Source organism: Saccopteryx leptura, chromosome 4 (assembly GCF_036850995.1).
Source record: "Saccopteryx leptura isolate mSacLep1 chromosome 4, mSacLep1_pri_phased_curated, whole genome shotgun sequence".
NCBI classification, from domain to species: domain Eukaryota; kingdom Metazoa; phylum Chordata; class Mammalia; order Chiroptera; family Emballonuridae; genus Saccopteryx; species Saccopteryx leptura.
This window is the reverse complement of record NC_089506.1, coordinates 162,197,752-162,221,681: the sequence shown is the minus strand read 5'-3', so window position 1 is coordinate 162,221,681 and position 23,930 is coordinate 162,197,752.

Here is a 23,930-nt window from a genome sequence, read left to right as displayed (position 1 = left end):
TTGGTGTTCCATAGTCAGGAGCTAACACTCTATTAAATCTGAAAGGCAATAACATACCATGAGTGCTCCCTCTTCCAAATGGAAAATAGTTTTTAGTTATTAAGACATTACTGTTCCGTAAAAATAAGTGTTTTGTCTCAGAATTTCAATGTCCTTGACAAATTAAAAATGCAATTGCCATATTATCCAGAAATCTTACTTCTGGATATATATACAAAGAAAGTAAAATCAGTATTTCTAAGATATACTTGAGTGATCCTCTGCTCATAGCAGCATTATTCACAATAGCTAAGATATATAAATAATTCTAGTGTTCATTGATGGGATAAAGAAAATGTAATGTATATAATGAAATATTATTCAGGAACTTTAAAAGAGAAGAAAATTTTGTCACTTGTGAAATTATGGATGAACCTGTAAGACATTATACTAAGTGAAATAAGCCAGGCACTGAAAAGTGAATACTGTACAATCTCACTTATATGTGTAACCTAAAAATGTCAAACTTTTAAAAGCAAAGACTAGAATGATGGTTGCCAAGGGCTGTGGGGTGGGGTAGATGGGGAGATGTTGGTCAAAACACACAAAACTCAGTTTTGCATAATGAATGCATTCTGGAGATCTCATGTACAGCATACTAACTATATATAGTAAATGATACAGTATTGGACACTTGAAATTTACTAGAAGCTATATAATACCTTGGTTTAATAACATACCACCATCACCAACAATGTGGCCTTAATATCACATTGACCCACTATAAAAGGGGGAATGCTTACAAATAGAATATGTAAAACTACCACATCTTGGAGGAAGAACGGAAAATTCTATTCCAGCTCTGTCCTGTCTATTGTCTCTTATTTCTCCAAATCACCTAGTGAATATTTAACACTACACATCCCTTGGTTGTGATATTGACCCATTATGATAATCAAGCAGAATGTCTGGCCTGAGTTTGATCAAGCATGGCATCTTCACTGATAGAGTCTAAAATGGCTATGGTAGCATCAAATCTTTATACCTTGGGAGGTTGGGGCAGACAGTTAGGAAAGGTATCTCAGTTTCTCCTTTGAGTAACAGTCTGAGGCCCAGGGTGCAGGTGAAACTGATGACCACTGAAAACTATATACTGGATCTGATAGAGGGCACTTTCCTAATTTTCTTTCTATCCAGTCTATGTCTGAAGTCTCTTGACTTAAGTCCTATGCCTTATGCCATCAAACCTTCATGATACAAACTCTTCTTCTGCATGGATACATATCAGTGGCAGATGATGTTCTGTTTGTTATATGGAGTTTCCTCGTTTCCTCCAGATTAGACCTAATCTGATTATCTGTCCTGGGCTGGGAATCCCGTATAATGTGTTCTGGTCCATCAGCAGGCTTCTTAGAAAGCTCATTTCATAATAGTTATTCTTGGCTTATGACAGCTTATTTTTGTGAGAAGTAGTCATGGAAATAACCAATTTGGATGGCAATTTATAGTAGAGCTGTACCACTTTTATGTTTCTTTCATAGAAGCAACTCAGTCAAGAATGTTTATTTGAATATGTGAAGATTGCACTGAAGGTCTTGACTATTTCCTTATTATTATTAATACTAAGTGAGGAGCAGAGAGGCAGTGAGACAGACTCCCGTATGCCCCTCAACCAGGATCCACCCAACAAGTCCTTACTGAGTGATGCTCTGCTCATCTGGGGCTGCTGCTCTGTTGCTCAGCAAGCAAGCTATTTTAGCACCTGAGGCGAGGCCATGGAGCCATCCTGAGTGCCCAGGGACAACTCACTCCATTTGAGACATGGCTGCAAGAAGGGCAGAAAGAGAGAGAGAGAGACTGAGAGAGAGAGAGAGAAGGAGTAGGGGTGAAGAAGCAGATGGTAGCTTCTCCTGTGTACCCTGACCAGGAATTGACCCCAGGACTTCCACATACTGGGCCGACACTCTACTATTGAGCCAACTGCCCAGCAACTACTGACACTTTTCTTGACACTGTCCTAATAGTGATTCCATTTTTTGCTATTTGTAATAAAATAAAATACTTAGTTACATTTAAAATGAGGGAATAGCTTCCAATTTGATTTATACTTAGAATGTGCTATTTGAACATTAATAATTCCTTTTATAATTCGTGGATTCTCATCTTTCAATGAATTGATTCTCTTTCCTATGTAACATCCCAGGTAAACATGCTTATTCAATAACCAGCAGCCAAAGAGTTTACTCAGACAATGGAAGATTGATTCTTAAAGTTATTGAAATCTGTGCCATTTTTAACTGTCACTTTATATTCAAAATACTTTATCTGAATCAGAACTGTGATTGCTGACGACCCTCTCTTACATCCTCCTGTCTGCAGAATCACTTGAGCTGAGTTGAATTTTTAAAAATTGACTGGATTTTTCTCAAACATGAAATGCCTAAACCTATCTTCTAAGATAAATGGGTTAGCTAGTATTCAGTGGATTTTAAAAAAGCTTGCTATCTATGAAATCTTACATCGACTAAAAAGTGTCAGCACTCTATGTTCCAATCACACTAAATTAAATTCACTCACATATTTGTTCTTATTTTAACATTCTCATTCATAAATTGAAAGCACAGTTAAGTTCTTTTAATACTAAAAACTAAGAACGCCTTTTGTTAGTCATGTCATTTCTTAATTGAGAGAAAGATCCAAGAGAGCAGTATCTTGTAGGATCACCATAGGTAGATGCAAATTTCCAACACACTGATTGCCCAGCATGCGCTAAGAAGCAGTTCATTCAGGCACAGGCAGTCAGCAAGTAAGGAAGCAAAGAGGAGGAAGATAATCAATAGTAATCATTTCTCTATTTTTTCCTCTTTCCTTCAAATACCATTGTCATCTCATTTATGGAAGAAATACAAAAAACAATTTAGTAATTTATTAAAATAAAAAGGAGAAAAATGCAATTTAGTGTCAGGAAATATTCATGTGAGTTTAAGGGGAGGTTCGATTTCTTCAACGTTAAATGAGTACATTTTTTGCAAAAAGATAGGGTAGCAGTATATTGTTACAGTGATAATAGCTACCTCATGAATATCCAGAAATATTCCACAATGAACTGAATTATGCTGTGGATATCAACAGGAGATAAGCAGACCAACTGGTTTAAAGATTATAGTAATACAGTCTGGTTCACAGGAGTTTAGACTTTGACCATAACCAATTAAAAATGAGTATTCCAGTATTCTAAATATATGGTTAACTGTTAATTCTTCTTATACTAATGTGGCTGATCATAATACTCATTAATTAACTAGCATATTATTTTTAATTTTAATTATTGATTTTAGAGCTAGAGGAAGTATGGGGGAGAGGGAGAAAGAGAGAGATACAGAAACATTGATCTGTTCTTATATGTGCCCTAACTGGATATCAAACCCACAACCTTTTCATATCAGGCCAACACTCTAACCAATGGAGCTATCTACCAGGTCATAGTTTTCTAGTGTACAAATTTGTAGGTACCATTGTTTAAAGCAAAGCTAAAACAAGCTCAAATTCTCTATAATTCTTATCATTCTGTGTTTATTTGCAAATATATGTATATTTTCAGGCATGAGCTCAATTTGAATAAAGACATGCATTCAAAATGATTTGAACTTGACATTCTAATCAAAATACATCAAACATATATTCAGATTACAAAATTTAATTTTATAATATTCTTTTATTACCTAGACAAAATAAGATAATTTCAAATGGATGCCCTTAGATAAATTAAATTTCTTTCTTATTTGGGGTTTAAATAGAAGTGTCTTATTTAAAATATTTGAGAAAAACATAATTATTTCTTTCAGTTTTTGTTTGTTTCAGGCTTTTTGCTTATAATTTATAATAAAAACTAGATATAAGAATTAATATATATATTTGGAAATGGTCAAGTCACAGTCTGTGCATATTAACATTTGTTTTATGGTGATAATATCATTTGAATTACCCTATTGTCATTATATTTCTTGTTCCTAATTTCAAGTTTAAGGCTAGAAAGTGTAGGAGTAGATGGCAACAGATTCAAAGAAAAACTGACCCAATTTTTAGGCGTAAACTTAGTGTTTAGGTCTCACACGCTGCCTTTTACTTAATTTAGCAAGTTATTTGACTCCTAACATAAGCACCATCCTTAAGTGTATTACTTTGTATAATGTTAAACTTGCAGAGTTTCGCATGCCCTAGCCACATATACAGTCATTATCTCCAGGTCTACTGGGTAATCATTTCTTTAAAGTGAGAACTGCTTTTCATCAAACATTTTCATGATTAATCACAACTCATGAGTGATCACAATTCAGTATATTTACCTCTTAGGTAATATGACCTACTATGTATCCTGAGCCAAGTATGAGCCAGTCAGGCAGGAGTTTCTTATACTGCTGAAGAAATACTAGACAATCATCTGTTGTCTAGTCTCTCTCCTTTTATGAGAAACTTGACAGACAACAGTCTGCAATATTTTTCCTGAAAGCTAGAAGTGTGTCTGTGTGTTAGACCTGACCTTAATTTTGTACCAAACTCCTGTGCCATTTTCTTACATGCCCCTCCTCCTACTGAAGTGAACAATTAGTCTTCCACTCTTATGATCACCTATTTTTCTCTAGCATCCTATGAGTACTTGTGAGTTCTCAGTTCCATGGAGACATGAGCTTTGTTTTTATTTCTAATAATAGGTTTAATGCTAGAGTAGTTTTAAGTTTATAGAAAAATTGTTAAGATAGTAACATATAGCACACACCCAGTTTCTCCTATTATTAACATCTTACATCACTAAGATAAATTTTTCATTTTAATAAACAGATTTGAAACATTATTATTAACAAAACTTCATAATTTATCCACATTTTAAAAACCAAAATTTTTGTTTCTGTTTTCGACTTGTATCCAAGGAGCATTACATTTAGTTCTCATGGCTTATTTGGTTCCTCTTTTGGTAACAGTTTTTTAGACTCCCCTTGTTTTCAGTGACCTTGACAAATTTGCAGAGCATTATTCAAATAACTTACAGAGAGTTACATAAGTGAGATTTGTCTAATGTTCTTCTTATGATTAGACTGTTATGGGATTTTTTTTTTGTTTTTGTTTGTTTGTTTGTTTTTGAAGAAAGAACGCAGAGGTAAAGTGGCATTCTCAAACATATCAAGGATCCACAATAGCCACATGACCTATAACTGTTGATCTTATCCTTGACCATTTGTCTGAGGCAGTGTTTGTCAGGCTTATCCACTGGAAATTTATTCTTGTTTTGCTTCTTTCCATACTGTACTATTTGGAAAGGAGACTATGCAAAACTTACTTCAAGTGCAAGGTCTTTTGTTTATCTCCTTGAAAGATACTGGAGATTAAACAATATGCTTCTAAATAGCACATAGGTCAAAGAAAAAAATCTCAAGAGAAATTAAGAAATATGTTGAACTAAATGAAAATGGAAACACAACTTATCAAAATTGGGGAAATGCAACAAAAGCAGTGCTTAGAGGGAAGTTTATAGTTGAGTACATATATTAAAAAGATTTAATATCAATCTAAATTTCCACCATAAAGAACTAGGAAAACAAGTGCAAACTAAATCCTAAGTAAGCAAAAGAAGACAAATAATAAGAACTATAACAGAAAATGTAATTGAAAACAGAAAATAATTAGAGAAAATCAATAAAACAAAAAGCTGTTTTTTTAAAAGGTTGATAAAATTGATGTCTTAGGCTAATTCAGAAGAAATTTATTTATTTATTTTATTTTTAATAATTTTATTTTTTTAATGGGGTGACATCAATAAATCAGGATACATATATTCAAAGATAACATATCCAGGTTATCTTGTCATTCAATTATGTTGCATACCCATCACCTAAAGTCAGATTGTCCTCTGTCACTTTCTATCTAGTTTTCTTTGTGCCCCTCCCCCTCCCCCTTTCCCTCTCCCTTTCCCCCCTCCCCCCGTAACCACCACACTCTTATCAATGTCTCTTAGTCTCACTTTTATGTCCCACCTACGTATGGAATCATTCAGTTCCTGTTTTTTTCTATTTACTTATTTCACTTCGTATAATGTTATCAAGATCCCACCATTTTGCTGTAAATGATCCGATGTCATCATTTCTTATGGCTGAGTAGTATTCCATAGTGTATATGTGCCACATCTTCTTTATCCAGTCATCTATTGATGGGCTTTTTGGTTGTTTCCATGTCCTGGCCACTGTGAACAATGCTGCAATGAACATGGGGCTGCATGTGTCTTTACGTATCAATGTTTCTGAGTTTTGGGGGTATATACCCAGTAGAGGGATTGCTGGGTCATAAGGTAGTTCTATTTTCAGTTTTTTGAGGAACCACCATACTTTCTTCCATAATGGTTGTACTACTTTACATTCCCACCAACAGTGTATGAGGGTTCCTTTTTCTCCACAGCCTCTCCAACATTTGCTATTACCTGTCTTGCTAATAATAGCTAATCGAACAGGTGTGAGGTGTATCTCATTGCCGTTTTGATTTGCATTTCTCTAATAGCTAAAGAAGATGAGCATCTTTTCATATATCTGTTGGCCATTTGTATTTCTTCCTGGGAGAAGTGTCTGTTCATGTCCTCTCAGAAGAAATTTAAAAGACACAAATTGCTAATATCAGAAATAGAAAAGGAAACATCACTTTAGATCCCATGGATCTTAGATTAATAAAGGAATATTATGAACAACTATGACTGCAAATTTGAGAACCCAGATGAAATTAATCAATTATTTAAAAGACAAAAGATGCCTAAACTCACACAGGAAGAAGTAAACAATTTAAATAAGCCCATATATTAAAGAAACATGATTACCTTGCGTACAGTGATAGCTTTATATATAGCTACACTATCGAAGGCATGAGCCATGAATAAAATAATTGATAAGCAGGACTTTATTAATGTGAAAACTTTTGTTCTGCAAAAGACCCTGACAAGAGAATGAGAAGACAAGCCACAAACTAAGAGAAAATATTTGAAGAAGATACATCTCATAAAGCACTGTTACCCTAAACAGAGAATTTTTAAAATTTAACAGTAAGAAAACAACCATACTTAAAAATGGCCCAAAACCTGAACAGACACCTTACTAAAGACGATATACAGATGACAAATAAGCATATAATAAGAAGCTCAATAGCATATGTCATCAGAGAAATACAAATTAAAAAAACACTGAGATACCCTATATACTTATTAGAACAGCCAAAATCCAGAACACTGACACATCAAATGCTAGAGTAGAGGTAGAAAAGATGTGGAATAATAAGAAATCTCATTCATTACTGATAGGAATGGAAAATGATAGAGCCATTTTAGAAGACACTTTGACAGTTTCTTACAAAAGTAAACATACTCTTACTGTGTGATTCAGCAATCATACTCCTTGATATTTATCAAAGAAGTTAAGCTGAAAGCTTAATGTTCACATAAAACCTACACATGGGTATAAACAGCTTTATATAATATATAATTGCCAAACAGGGAAGCAGCAAAGCAGTCCTTTAGTAAGTAAATGGATAAATTAATGCTAATTCCTCCAGTACTAAAAAGAAATGAACTATCAAGACATGGGAATACATGAAGAAAACTTAAAATGCATATTACTAAGTGAAAGAAATCAATCAGAAAAGACTACATAAAGGACTACATAAATGTGTGATTCCAACTACATGACATTCTGAAAAAGGGGAAACTATTGATATCATCAAATATCAGTGAGATGGAGATGAACAGGTATAGTTGAAGACATTTAGGGCATTGAAAATACTCTGTGTAATACTATAATGGTGGGTACATCTCATTGTACATTTGTCCAAAACCATATACCGTGCAGCACCAAGATTGAAACTTATTGTAAACTTTTGACTTTGGATGATTATTATGCATTAATGTAGGTTTAATAGTTGTAACAACTGTACTACTCACTCTGGTGCAGGATGTTGATAATAAAAAATGCTATGCATGTGTGGTGGAGACAAGTATATATAAAAACTTTCTGTATCTTTCTCCCAGTTTTGCTGTGAACCTATGCTGCTTTTAAAAATAAAGTCTTAAAATTTTTAATTTGGTTCTTCAAAGTCTTTGCTGAGACTTTTTATCTTTCCTTTTGGCCTCATTATGATAATTGCTTGTGGCAGCATTTTATAACGCTGATTTAAAATCCTTCTCAGATAATTCTATGCCACTGCATTGTTGGCATCAGTTGATTATTTTTTCCACTCAAATTGAGATTTTCCTGATTTTTGCCCTGGGGAAAAGGAGACACCAATGATTTCCTGCCAAGTAGGACTGTATGTCCATCTTTCCACTCAGCCTCTATTGACACCTAGTAAGAAGTTCTTTTCCTGGTTTCTCAGGGCAGGGTTGGCATTAAGGGTATGCAACAAGACCTCTATTTTTACTACATTGGATGGAAGGTGATTCCTATTTGGCTTCTATGAGGATGGACTCCTTATGATAAGGCAATGGTGAAAGTCATGACTGTCCATTAGTTCTCTTCTGACACCACCTCAGTATAGAGGGAAAGAGAGAGCTTTGGTTACCAACTAGTAAGGGTGGGTAACAATGTTTCCTGTGTAGTCACTGACAGGGGTAGGTAGTTATGGCTCAGTATTGCTGGGAAGTAGGAAAAGCAATGTGTCACACTGTGCCTTATTTGATACTACATCAGCAAGCATCAGTGTGTGATCACATCTCCCAAATACAACCTGGTGCCACTAGAAGTCAAGGCAGTTATCAGTGATAGAGGTTGGGCAGCATTTTTTTTCTATGGTCTTTCTTTCTTGGGGAGTAGAGTAGTAACTGTCTAAAAGATTTGTCTTGCCAGCTGTCCCTTTCCTGCTATGTTGTTTTGTGAAAATTGTTTTGAAGATCTTTTTTGGTATACATCTGTTGGTGTTTCCAGGTTGCCAGTTTCTTCAGCATTACGTTAGGAAAAAAAAGAAAGTCTGGGAAACTCACCTTTCATTGAATCTCAAAAGCCCAAACCTTTCTGCCATCTCACTACTGTTCAGGATTTTTATTTTTGTTACATATATAATAATCAGCTAGTTAATATTCTACTGTGAGGATGGAATAAGAAGTGCATATATTTCACCATTCCAAAAGTTCTAATCCTATTGAAGCATTTTACTTATAGGAGTGGTATGATTACATAAAGACTTTAGAAAAACAAATCTTATATGAAAATACAGTTACAATAAACAGAAGCAGATTAGGTAAGAAAAGATGAAATCCAGAACTGAAACATTGGCTGTACCACTGACAAATACAAAAAAAAGGGAAGACAAATACAAAATAAAAAATGAAGAGGCTAAAATAGAAGTTGCTTTTGATCAACTGTTTGATAGAAAATATTGCACAGTGAACAACTAAAATTTACAATATTTATCTGACTGGTGGTAGCACAGTGGATAGAGTGTCAACCCAGAATGCTGAGGTTGCTGGTTCAAAACCCAAAGTCTTGGCTTGAACTCGGGTTTGCCAACTTGAGCCTAAGGTCACTGGTCTGATCCCCAATCACAGCACATACAGGAAGCAATCAATGCCCAACTAAGTGGAGCAATGAGTTGATGCTTCTCGCTATATATCTCTCCCCCCTTTTTTTTTTTCTCTCTCTCTCTCTCTCTCAAAAAAAGAAAGTGGGGAAAGTTGCTTGAGAGCTCACTTCATTTAAAAAAATGTAACAAAATAAAATTTATAATATACATGATAATTCCAGGAGCTTGTTTTTCATACTTTAAACATTTTGTGGTTCTGAGGAATTTTTAACTTACAAGACTCTAATTCATATTTGGATATATTTTTAGAAGACTCATAAAACAGGGGGAATTGTAAGGAAAAATGTGTTTTAATCAACTGGAACAAGAGTAGAGTAGATTAGAATAATATACTTATACTAGCTACAGTCAGGGTTACTTTTGAATTACTAGAGAGTTAGGAGATGTAAAAAAAAATCAGAAATTTTATAGCACCATGTTTGAACATTAGAGAAATTTGACAAAAAATCAGATTCTAGTGATAGTGATTCTTCTGTTAAAAATAAATTATATAAAACAGAAAAGAATCAAAGGTGGAATTTTGAAAGCAAATAAATAAATAATGACAAGTAAACTTGTATTTTATATAAGCATATATTGAGAATATGTACAATAATACAGATGTATACAAGTACATAAGTACACATGCAAACACACTGAGATTTTCAAATCTCAGCACCATGCATCTTTATGTTTTTAATTTGTTTGTAATACTGCTTTTGATAGAAATAGAAAAGGTTTCACCTTTTAGGAAAAATGTTTTTTAGTAAACCTGAGCTGAAAGAAATTTTAAAGAAAATCAAATTATATTTATAATTTAATGATATTGGGTATATCATCTAAAAATCCAATTCTGGTGTTCATCATTGAAACCAAACACACACAGATACATAAAATGTGTATACAGACACATTTTGCTAATTAATAACAAAAATGTATATTTTTATTGATATAAATATTTAGTTTTTTATTTACCAAATATTTAATAAATGTCCACTGCATGACAGTTGCAGTATAGGCTCTCTCAAGGCAACAGTGTACAAAACAAAACCCTTTCTTTATAGAGATTACATTCTAGTGGGTGATGATACAACATAAATACATAAGAAAATATGTCATATGTCAGATGATACTAAGGAGTGATGATGCTCAATAGAAGGGATGGCTATTGCTGTAAACTGAAGATTTGTGTCCCCAAAATTTATGTTGAGACTTAATGCCCAACATAATAGTATTTGGAGGTAGGGTCATTGGAAAGTGATTATGTCATAAGACAGAGCCCTCATGACTAGAATTAGTGTGTTTATAATCAAGAACCCAGAGAGCACCCTTACTCATTCCAACTTATAAGGACACAATAAGGAGGTGACTATTTATAATCCAAAGGGCCTTCCAGATACCAAATCTGGCAACACTTTAATCTTGCACTCTTCAGCCTCCATAGCTATAAGAAATGAATGTTGTTTACAAGCCAGGCAGTCTATGGTGTTCTATAATAACACTGTGAACAGACTATGACAGCTATATATACTGGTGAATCAAGAAACTTTAATTTAGTAATACTGACCATAACTGGAATAGTTCAAAGGAAAACTACAGTAATATTCAAGAAACCAGAACATTCTGAGACTTATACTATAAATCTTGGTGTCCTGGAATGATTATTAGGGTATACTTGTTTATCTATTAAGTACTAATATTAAATATTTTAAAATAAACAATCAAGTATTTATTGATTATATATTATAATTTAATAAATTTTTGACTCTCTTTAGAAACCTTCAACTTTTGGGGGAATCCAAGATGGCCACAGAGTAGGCAGATGCTCCAACTCCCACCCTCCAAAACCAAGGTGGATTACAACTTAAATCTGAGAACACTCATCGTAAAAGACAAACTTTGGACTAAACTAAGAGGAATCTACAGCCAAGGACCACCAAAGAACCCACACTGAGTCTGATAGAAAAGATGGAGTCACAGAAAAGGCTGTCCTGCTCCCAACAAGTGGTGCCTGGGAGGGACTTTTGCAATGGGAAGGGCTATCCAGTGAGTTGTAGGTCCTTATCCCCAAAACTGAATTCCCAGCCTAGAGCCCTGGAGCCTGGAAGGGACTTACGAACTATATTTGGCTGAGAAAAAAGCCTAGAAATGATTTGAGAGAAGGAGGTAGGACTCTCAGACCCAAGCTCTGTATTAAAGGAACTGTACAAAGAGCCTTGCTCAAAGCCACTTTCCCAGAGCTCCAGGAGGACACCCTAACTCCTGGGCTGAGTCACTCCCCAAATTTAAAGTGAACATTTTTCCTGAGAACAGCATCAACAGCAAAAGAAAAAAAGTGCCCCATCCACTGGAGGCTCCCCGCTAGCTAGTCAAAGGCATTTAGAGCCAGGCGCCATGTTAGGAATACAAATAGGGAGTGCAGAGGTCTAAGCTACACCACCCACCGCACTGCTGAGTGTTTGCCTAGGGCAGGCAGGCCAGAGGCAGTGGGGCATGGCTGCAGAAGTTCGAGCAAGCATGTACAAGCTGGCCCATGGAAGTAGAACAGCAAAAAGAAAAGAGAATGAAAAAATCTGAGGAAACTCTAAGAGTGCTCTGTGACAACCTACAGAGAAACAATATCCGCATCATAAAAGTTACTGAAAAAGAAGAGAAAGAACAAGGAATAGACCTTGTTCAATCAAATCATAGCTGAAAACTTTCTTAAATTGATGCAGGAAAAAAGTCACACAAGTTCAAGAAGCACAGAAAATGCCATTAAAGAGAAACCCAAGAAATCAACACCAAGACACATCATAATTAAAATACCAAAGCTAAGTGATAAAGAGAAAATATTAAAAGCTGCTAGAGAAAAAAAGGCTATCAACTAAAAGGAGCCCCCATAAAAATGACATCTGACTTCTCAACAGAAACACCTGAGGCCAGAAGGGAATGGCAAGAAATATTCATAGTAATGCAGAACTAGAGTCTACAACTAAGACTACTTTATCCAGCAAGGATATTATTTAAAGTTGAAGGAGAAAGAAAAAGCTTCCCAGACTAAATAAATAAATAAATAAATAAATAAATAAAACAAAACAAAAACTCAAAGAATTCATGACAATCAAACCAATGCTACAAGAAATGTTAAGGGGTCTGCTGTAAACAGACCAAAGGGAGAAAAGAATATAACAAAAAAGGAGTATAGCTTTAAAGAATTAAGTGGCAATAAACAACTACATATCAATAATAACCTTAAATGTAAATGATCAAATGATCCAATCAAAAGACATAAGGGGCCCTGGCCAGTTGGCTCAGCGGTAGAGCATCAGCCTGGCATGTGGGGGACCTGGGTTCTATTCCCGGCCAGGGCACATAGGAGAAGCCCCCATTTGCTTCTCCACCTCCCCTCCTTTCTCTCTGTCTCTCTCTTCCGCTCCCGCAGCCACAGCTCCATTGGAGCAAAGATGGCCTGGGCGCTGAGAATGGCTCCTTGGTCTCTGCCCCAGGTGATAGAGTGGCTCTGGTCATGGCAGAACGACGCCCCGGAGGAGCATAGCATTGCCCCCTGGTGGGCAGAGCGTCGCCCCTGGTGGGCGTGCCAGGTGGATCCTGGTCGGGCGCATGTGGGAATCTGTCTGACTGTCTCTCCCTGTTTCCAGCTTCAGATAAAAAAAAAAAGACATAAGGGTAGCTGTGTGGATAGGAAACCAGAACCCATACATATGCTGTCTACAAGAGACACACCTCAAAACAAAAGAGACACATAGACTAAAGATAAAAGGATGGAAAAAATTTCATGCAAATGGAAATGGAAAAAAAGCTGGGGTAGCAATACTTATACCAGACAAAATGGACTTTAAAATAAAGAATATAATAAGAGATAAAGGTCACTACATAATGATAAAGGGAACAATCCAACAGGAAGATATAACCATCATAAATATGGACATACCTAATATAGGAGAACCTAAATATATAAAGCAGACTTTGATGGATATAAAGCATGAGATCAACAGTAATACTATAATAGTAGGGGATTTCAATACCCCACTAACATCACTAGATAGATCCTCAAGTTAGAAAATTAACAAAGAAACAGCAGATTTAAGGGGCACACTAGATCAACTGGACTTAATAGATATCTTCAGAACCTATCATGCTAAAGCAGCAGAATATACATTCTTTTCAAGTGCTCATGGTACATTCTCTAGGATAGACCACATGTTAGGGCACAAAAGCGGTCTTAAGATATTTAAGAAGACTGAAATCATATCAAGCATTTTCTCTGATCACAATGGCATGAAACTAGAAATCAACCACAACAGAAAAACTCAAAAATACTCAAACACATGGAAACTCAATAGCATGTTATTAAACAATGAATGGGTTAACAATGAGATCAAAGAAGAAATAAAAATATTCCTAGAAATGAGTGATAATGAACATATAACAACTCAAAATTCATGGGACACAGCAAAAGTAGTTCTGAGAGGGAAGTTTATAGCACTATAGGCATACCTTAACAAGCTAGAAAAAGCTCAAATAAACAAACTAACCCTGCATCTATAAAAGCTAGAAAAAGAACAGGAAGTAAAGCCCAGAGGTAGTAGAAGGAAGGAAATAATAAAGATCAGAGTGGAAATAAATGACATAGAGGCTAAAGAAACAATACAGAAGATTAATGAAACCAAAAGCTGATTCTTTTAAAGAGTCAACAAGATTGATAAACCTTTAACCAGACTCACCAAGAAAAAAAGAGAAGGACTCAAATAAATAAAATTAGAAATGAGAGTGTAAAAATAACAACTGACACTACAGAAATACAAAATATTATAATTAAATACTGTGAAGAACTGTATGCCAAAAAACAAGACAACCTAGATGAAATGGACAAATTCCTTGAAACATACAATCTTCCAAAAATCAATCTGGGAGAATCAGAAAATCTTAACAGACTGATTTTATCAATTGACCTTAAAACAGTTATCAAAAAAATTCCAACAAATGAAATCCCTGGGCCAGATGACTTTACTGGTGAATTTTACCAAATATTCAAAGAAGAAGTAACTTCTATCCTTCTCAAGCTATTTCAAAATATTCAAAAGGAAGGAAGATTTCAAAGCTCCTTTTATGAGGCAAGCATAATTCTGATTCCAAAAGCAGGCAAAGACAACACAAAGAAAATGATAGGCCAATATTCTGATGAATTTAGATGCTAAAATCTTCAACAAAATATTAGCAAACCGGATCCAAAAATATATGGAAAAAATCATACATCGTGATCAAGTGGGATTTATTCTGGGGAGGCAAGGATGGTACAATATTTGTAAATCAATCAATGTGATTCTTCACATAAACAAAAGGAAAGAGAAAAATCACATGATAATTTCAATAGATGCAGAAAAAGCATTTGATAAAATCCAGCACTCATTCATGATCAAAACTCTCAGCAAAGTGGGAATACAGGAAACATACCTCAACATGATAAAGACCATCTATGACAAGCGCACAGCCAACATTATACTCAATGGGCAAAATTTAAAAGCAATCCCCTTAAGATCAGGAACAAGGCAGGGGTGCCCCCTTTCACTGCTGTTACTCAACATAGTCCTGGAAGTCCTAGCTACAGCAATCAGAGAAGAAGAAGAAATAAAAGGCATCCAAATTGGAAGAGAAGAAGTAAAACTATTATTATTTGCAGATGATATGATACTGTATATAGAAAACCATAAAGTCTCAAGCAAAAAACTACTCGACCTGATAAATGAATTCAGTAAGATGGCAGAGTATAAAATTAATACTCAGAAATCAGAGGCATTTTTATACACCAACAATAAACTGTCAGAAAGAGAAATTAAGGAACAATCCCCTTCACTATTGCAAAATAAATAAATAAATAAATAAATAAATAAATAAATAAATAAAGTGCCTAGGAGTAAATTTAAACAAGGAGGTTAAAGACTTGTACTTAGAAAATTACAAAACATTGATAAAAGAAATCAAGAAAGATACGAACAAGTGGAAGCATATATCGTGTTCATGGTTAGGAAGAATAAACATCATTAAAATGTCTATATGACTCAAGGCAATTTATAAATTCAATGCAATTCCTATTGAAATACCAATGATATACTTCAAAGATATAAAACACATTTTCCAAAAATTTATATGGAACCAAAAAAGAACACGAATAGCCCCAGCAATCTTAAAAAGGAAGAATAAAGTGGGAGGCATCACACTTCCTGATATCAAGTTATACTACAAGGTCATTGCACTCAAAACAACTTGGTATTGGCATAAGAACAGGCATATAATTCAATGAAACAGAACAGAGAACCCATAAATAAACCCACACCTTATAGACAACTGATTTTTTGACAAAGAAAGAAAGAGCACACAATGGAGTAAAGACAGTCTCTTTAATGTTGGGACAGTCCATTTGGTGTTGGGAAAATTGGACAGCTACCTGCAAAAAAGTGAAACTAGACCACCAACATATATTCACAAAAATAAAATCAAAATCATTAAAAGACTTAAATGTAAGTCGTGAAACCATAAGCATCTTAGAAGAAAACATAGGCAGTAAGCTCACCGACATCTCTCAGAGCAATATATTTGCTGATTTGTCTCCACAGGCAAGTGAAATAAAAGATAACCAAATGGGACTATATTGAACTAAAAAGCTTTTGCACAGCTGAAGACAATATGAACAGAATAAAAAGACAAACCACACAATGGGAGAATATATTTGACAATACATCTCAAAAAAGGGTTAATAAACAAAATTTATAAAGAACTTGTAAAACTCAACACCAGGAATACAAACAATCTAATAAAAAAAATGGGCAAAAGAAATGAATAAACACTTCTCCAAAGAGGACATACAGGTGACCAATAAACAGATGAAATTGTGTTCAACATCACTAATCATTAGAGAAGTGCAAAATAAACCACAATGAGATACTACCTTACACCAGTCAGAATGGTGCTCATTAACAAAACAACACATGATAGGTGCTGGCAAGGATGTGGAGAAAGGGGAACCCTCCTGCACTGCTGGTGGGAATGCAGACTGGTGCAGCCACTGTGTAAAACAGTATGGAGATTCCTCAAAAAATTAAAAATGAAACTGCCTTTTGACCCAGTCATTCCACATTTAGGAATATATTCCAAGACCACCATATCACTGACTCAAAAAAAGAAATGCACTGCCATGTTTATTGCAGCATTGTTCATGATAGTGAAGATCTGGAAACAACCCAGCTGTCCGTCAGTGGACAGGTGGATTAAAAAGCAGTGGTATATATATACAATGGAATACTATGTGGCCATGATAAAGAAGGAAATATTACCTTTTGCAACAACATGGGTGGACCTAGAAACTATTATGTTAAGTGAAATATGCCAGGCAGAGAAAGAAAAATATCATATGACCTCACTCATTTGAGGAATCAAGGAACAATGTGAACTGTGGAATGGAATTAAACCTGAAGGGAAGGGAAGGGAGCTGTTGGGAGAAAAGTAAGAGGGATGTTGAGGGGAATATGGGGGAGGGAGAGGATGCATTTGGGGAGACACTAGAATCTATGTAAACAATAAATTAATTAATTAATAAAAGAAACTTTCAACTTTTACATAAGGAGAAATTTGAGAGATTAAGACACGATATCTCTTCAGTTGAAAATGAGAAATATCAGATGATTTATTATTAAACAACTCTAATGACAGTAACAAATTCCCATGTAGGAAATATCAATATCACATTGTAGCAATTTTAGGAGAAGAGATTAAAGAAATTGGAAATATGCAACTAAGAAGTGACCTGCAGTTACTCAAAAAGTTTCTCCAACTTGGCCAGATGTGCCTTAGGTCAATAAGCAAAGCCATTAGATTCTGTTAGATGGTTTCAACATGAATGCAAATAAACCCAGTAATTACCTGCATTTAATGGAATATAATAAAGTGAAAACTTCAAGGCTTACATATGATGATTTTATAGCCTGAGAACCTGGGGAACCTGATGGGTTTGCAAATTTGATAGGGTTCATCTTAAGTTAAATATAAAAATTAACCTCTGGGTTCCAAAGACAGGACATCAATTTGTAATATTTGGCATTATTAATTTGTCAGACATTTTAGATTTTAGAATCTCAGAACTCTGAATCTTTGTTTTGAAGATTTGTAATACTGCTTTTGATTTGAAAAAGATAGCAATGGTTTCAACTCTAGCGAAAAAAATACATTTTTCAGTACCTCTGAACTTAAAACAATTTCAATGAACATAAAATCTCAAAACCAGGTGTTTAATACTGCTAATAAAAATTTACAATCTGATTTTATTATATATTTAGCAATTAACTTTTGACAGTTTCCTTCAAGTCTTAAATGGCTTTTCAAAAATTTATGATCAAAATTTTAATTATAAAAGTCATATAAACCCAAATGATTGTTAAAAATGTTTATCTCTCACAACATTTTAATTTTATCCTGATAAGGAAGATGATGATCATGTTGAGAAGGGTAATAAAATGATATTGATAGCTAATATTTGATGACACAACCCTGTAACAGGACCTGGAGAGCATTATGCTATGTGAAATGAACCAGTCAGAGAAAGACAAGTGCCATATGCTTTCCCTCATATGTGGAATCTAATGAACAAAATAAACAAGCAAACTAGAGACAGACTCATACATAGAGAGCAGGCTGACAGCTATGGGGTGGAAGCAGGTAGCGTGAGGTCAGTGAAGGGATTAAGCGAAAAAGGAAATAAAAAGAAAAAAGCTCATGGACATGGACAACAGCGTGGTGATTGCGGGGAGGAGTGGAGGAGGGGAAGGAAGGTACGGAGGGATAAATGGTGATGGGGAGAAACTTCAGTTGGGGTGGTGAACACACAATACAGTGTACAGATGATGTGTTGTAGAACTGTGCACTTAAAACCTGTATGATTTTGTTTACCAGTGTCACTCCAATAAATTCAGTACAAAGAAAAAGTGATAAAATGATATTAATAGCTAATATTTTATGACACAACCTTGAAACAGGCACTGTAACTAAAGCATTCAGGCATTCAATCTTGCCATAGACATTGATACTATCAGGCTCAGTGTCATCATTCATGGGTAGCACCTGCAGCTTTCCCCAGTTGACATTCAACTATGGATCCAGTAAGACATGTGCAAGATTTATCTTAGAGGGTATGTAGTAATGGTGAGTCAAATGATCAAGCTTTTTCCACAAGGGAAGATGAAACATTCATATTTTCAGTTTTTACATGTAATCTCAAATCTTGTTTCTTCTTTTACATGTTGCTGATTTTAAGATCAAATTTAATTTTAAAGATCAAACAAAGAGCAAAAAGAGGAATATAATTTATATTTTGAAAAATGAATTCTGAAAAGCAACTCTGTACCAGCTTTCAAATTTTTATTAAGAATTTACACCATCCAACTGCTGCAAGCCACTGTCATGGACAGAGCTGTGTGTAGCCTATTAAGCTGGCAAGGGTTAAAAGGTGTGAGGTAGAACAGGCTTGCAGGGACAGCTCATGCAGGTATGCCTAGCGTCCTTGTTCCATAAACTGCAATGTAAAATAAAAGGCCCCCTGTAGAGGGCAATGTGTATCCCTTGTTTGAATCAAAGAAAGAGGCACAGAGACTACACTTAGCTTGCTGGGTCCTACAGTGGGTCAGGGGTCAACCACTTGGCCATGTGTATGATCTGTAATAAATAAAAATGTGTTTACATTGTATGTTAATTTTTTTCAGTAAAACAAAGACCTATATTATGAAATAAATCATTTCCCAGAATGGATAGTGCATTTTTAAGGATAATTTCATATCTGTCAATCCCCTAATTGGCAATCAATAGACTGACAAAGAGAAAAATGCTAAATATGTATAGATTTTCAAGTACATAACTCCAAATATATATATTACAAAATAATAATTTGTATACATGTAAGTCATTCATCTTACATACATGCAAACATGTATGTACACACACATGCACACACACCCCTAGACTGCTACACTTAGAATAAGACCTGAATGGACACTGAGAACAAATACTCTTCTATATATACACTTTTACTGATTCTGACAGTAGTTAGAAAAGCAAATGCTTCATCTAAAAAATTTTTCTGGCTCTAAGTCAGTAGTGTATCTTTCTGCTTTTCCTATTTCAAACTTCCTTGCACATTTAACAAATGAAAGATTGAAAGTTATTAGTACCTTAATGTCCTATTTCTTTAAGGTGGGCGATGTCAAACTACCAAAGTCAGGTAAATTAAACATTTTTAAAGTTGACTTCTAGCTCCTTCCTGAAGCTTGTTAGATCCTGTAGAGTTAATTCTACATAATATTAAGCATAAAGTAAACTGCTAATGTCACTGAATGTGTAATGATATTAAAAAGACATCATGGTCTCAGTTTCTATTCAGACTTGAGGATAAAATTTGCTTATTGCATCACAAAGACATAAAACTTCCATTTTCATAAACAGAGTAGATGAATGGTACTAATTAAAGCAAAATGATAATTACAATTAAAGAAATTGAAAGTATAAAATCATAGTCACAGCCAATATTTTTCTGAACATTTTATATAGAATCAAAGCCAAACTTAACAACTGATTAAAACTGTGTAATTAAAAGCTTATTTTTGGACAAACGTTATTATTTGAATAAACAATAGCTAAGTTTTAGTAACAAGAATTGGGAAGCAAGAAGCAGATAATTCTGAAATCTCTCATTAGAGAATGGCAATTATGGAATACATTAGGGAGAGACAAGAAGAACTATAAATGTTCATGATTGTATTGTGATGCTTGGATTCAGTGGACTCTTTTTAATCATTTCCTACGAATCCGTATTTGGAGGGAGGAAAGAGTTAAATATCTCTGTGAAGGATGAATTACTCAAATAGATTTTCAGGTAAGCAGAATTCCAGATGGCCTCCAAGGCTCACATGCACTGGTGTTCACATCTTCTACGATCTCTCTCCTTGACTGTGAAAAGGGCCCTTGAATATTATGAGATATAATTCTAGTGATTATGTTGTGTTATATGACAAAAGAATATTTTCAGATGCAATTAAGGCCCTAATCATTTGTCTTTGACTTCATTAAATAGGAGATTAATCTGGCAAGAATTGACCTAATCATGGAGACCCGTGAAAGGCCTGGGGCCTTCATGAAGGTCAGCAATGTTTTCCTGCTGGCTTTGAAAATCTAAGTTATGCATTGAGAGTGCCTACGCAGAGCCAAATACTCTAGAAGCTGGGAGTAGTCTACAATTAACAGCCACCGAGAAAGTGGGAACTCATACACAAGGAACTAAATCTGCTAACAACCACTTGGGTTTGGAAGGAATGCAACATGGCAACCATTTTTATTTCATTCTTGAGAGATCCTGAGCATATGCTCAGGTTTCTGTCCCACAGAAACTGCGAGACAATACGTGTATATTGTTTTATACTGATTAGTTTTGGTAATGTGTTATGTAGGCATAGAAAACTTCTAAAATAGACTCTAACCTTCAGAGTATTCTCTGACTCCTTCCTATAGAATTAACCTAAGTTTTAGCTATTTTTTCTCATTTTATAAGATCATCATTTTATTAATAGTTATGGGATTTTTTTTAATTCTTTTAATTTCATGCTTTAGATAAAAGTATCTTGTCCATGGAAAGGGTAATATATTTAACATATTTGTACTTGTTCTCATTAATGTGTTCTATTCAATCATCAAACATTTGTTGAGCATCTCTCATGTCCTGGGTATGGGATATGAGCTATATCTCATGTCCTGGATATTGCTGAAGACACAGAGATGAATTAGATAAGCTCACACCCCTGTGTATAGAGCTGTGCTGTCCAATATGGTAGTCTCTGGTCACATGAGGCAATTAAGCACTTGAAATTGGCTTGTTTAAATTTAGATGTCCTCTAAATGTAAAATACCCACCAGACTCCAAGACCTAGTATGAAAATATGCAAAAAATCTCATTAGTAATTTGTTTATTGATTACAAGCTGAAATCATAATTTTTATATTTGAGTTAAATACAGTATTTATTAAAATTAATTTTACCTGTTTTTCAACAGTATGAAGATTTCCTGAGGAGGAGGTTAAGAAGGATTTTGGGATGATAAATGGTGATGGATGAAGACTTGATTTAGGGAGGTGAACACAAAATACCATGTAGAGAGATGTGTTGTAGAATTGGGCATCTGAAATCTGTATAATTATGTAACAAGTATCACCCCAATACAATTCTAGAAGTCATTAAAAAAGTATCTATTTTTTATTATAGTAATCATATTTCTTAATTCAAAATCTCATTTTTTCAAAAAATAATACCTTTTTTTGGTCAGGAATATATTTCATAGACAGTGTCAAAATATTTCTATGTAGGGTAGAGATAGTCTCTTCATTTAGACACAGATATAATTTGAATAAGTCAATTCCTACTTTTAATTTTCTAACAGACCTAATCTTTGATATTTTACTCACTAAAGCATACTTATTGTTGAACCTTAAATTAAAACCCAGAGTTGAAAAGTAAATGTTTTATGATGCATGTGGCAGCCAGATTTATAAATTACATTAATACAATACATAAAGAGTGGTAGAAATATACAACCATGTACCAGATTAAGGAAGGAAATAATTGCTGAGATGAATTTTTGTTTGCTGTGTTTTGTAAATGAGACAAAGTAAAAGTAATATTTTTTAGCAAAAAGTAAGGTGTATTGTTATCTCTGATATTCATCACATTTTGTTCAAGTTCTTTGGCCACCACTTGTGAATGTACTAAGCAAGGAGTCACTGACATCATTTTCAAAGCACTCTTCTTGTGCTCCCAGGGATGCTTTGATTGTTATCTACTTACAAAGAGCTTAAGTCTCTTAGTTGGAAGGTAGTGTTTTTCCTTTTCAGAAATACTTAACTCCTGATTCAAACTGTTTATCAGTAAGAATAGATAATAAGAATAAATCTATAACATGAATTTTATCTTTTACTTCTTTACATTTTTCACATTGTGGGAACAAAGTAAACAGTCTTCACGTGCTCACCCTCTGTTTGAATAGAAAGGAGCATGGTTTCCTGCCCCCACTCCCTGCTAATAAATGTTCACAAATAATTTTTAACAATTTATTGAGTTGCTACAATGAATAAGCCTGACGTGCACATTCATCGTATATTTCTTACGGTAAACCAAAGCTAGGTTTTAACCTCAAATGCAAAAGCTAAAGTTTAGTAACTTACCCTGAAGTCACAGCCGATGCAGCAGAGAAGAGCTGCTGACCATCAGCCTGATGCTGGTCACACTGCCTTCCCAGTTCAAGGGCCTCTTCACCTTGTCTGTGTCTACCCTATCTATACATAACAACTAAATAACTTGGTCTGCCCTCCTTGTTTCCTCAAAGTGCATCCTAAACTACTTTGCCTCTAACCACCCAATGTTGAAGCCACAGGAAATAAGAAAAACAATCAATCATCTTCCTGTTACTGGCTTCCACTCTGAAACTGGTAAAAAGACCAAAGATGGAGGCAAGCTTACAGTTTTTATTATGTGACTGGGCAATATTATATCCAAATTACTAAAACTAAAAGTGATTTTTTTGAACTATTTATGTTACACATAATGTGAAGTAAAGTTATAATCCTGTTAGGATTTTTACCTGGGTCAAGGAAGTTTGCATTTCATGAATAACATTTAAGAGGGCAGTGAAAGATAATAAGCTGTGCTTGCTCCAGAGTAAAGTTTGAACATCTTACCAATGTCTATTTGCTTTTCCTGCTGCTCTATAATCTTTCTCAATTAGATTTAGCTTCTATGATGAACTGTTTTGGTGACAAAAAAATCAATTCAAACTGGCTTAAGCAACAAGGGAATATATTGACTCATATAAGCACAAACCCAAATAATAATAATGGCTCCTGATTTCTTTCTGACTTCCTTCTGTGGCTGTACACAATGGCAAGGTATCTGGGTAGAGCTGAGACTCCCTTGTTTAATTTCAGTGGAAGGGAGATCTTTTCTTAGTGCTGTCTATAAAGCCTTGAGAGTCAGTCTGATCAGACTAGTTTAGATAGTGTTCACCCCTAAATAAATCACGTGACCAGGAAATGCTATTCAAGGATGGGCCTGGTTTCCATGTTCCACACTAGAGTGGAGTCTCAGTTTCAGGTCACATAGACTGAGCAAGGGGTTTGGGGATGGATGGAGCATCAGATGAAAAGTGGGGACTGTCTCAGCAAGAAGGAAATAGAAGGCAGGAAAACAAATAATAACTGTTCACTGAGAGTGTTTTTTGTTTTGTTTTGTTTTGTTTGTGAAAGTCTATTTTAGTAGTGATTTATTTATTTCTGAACATTCTA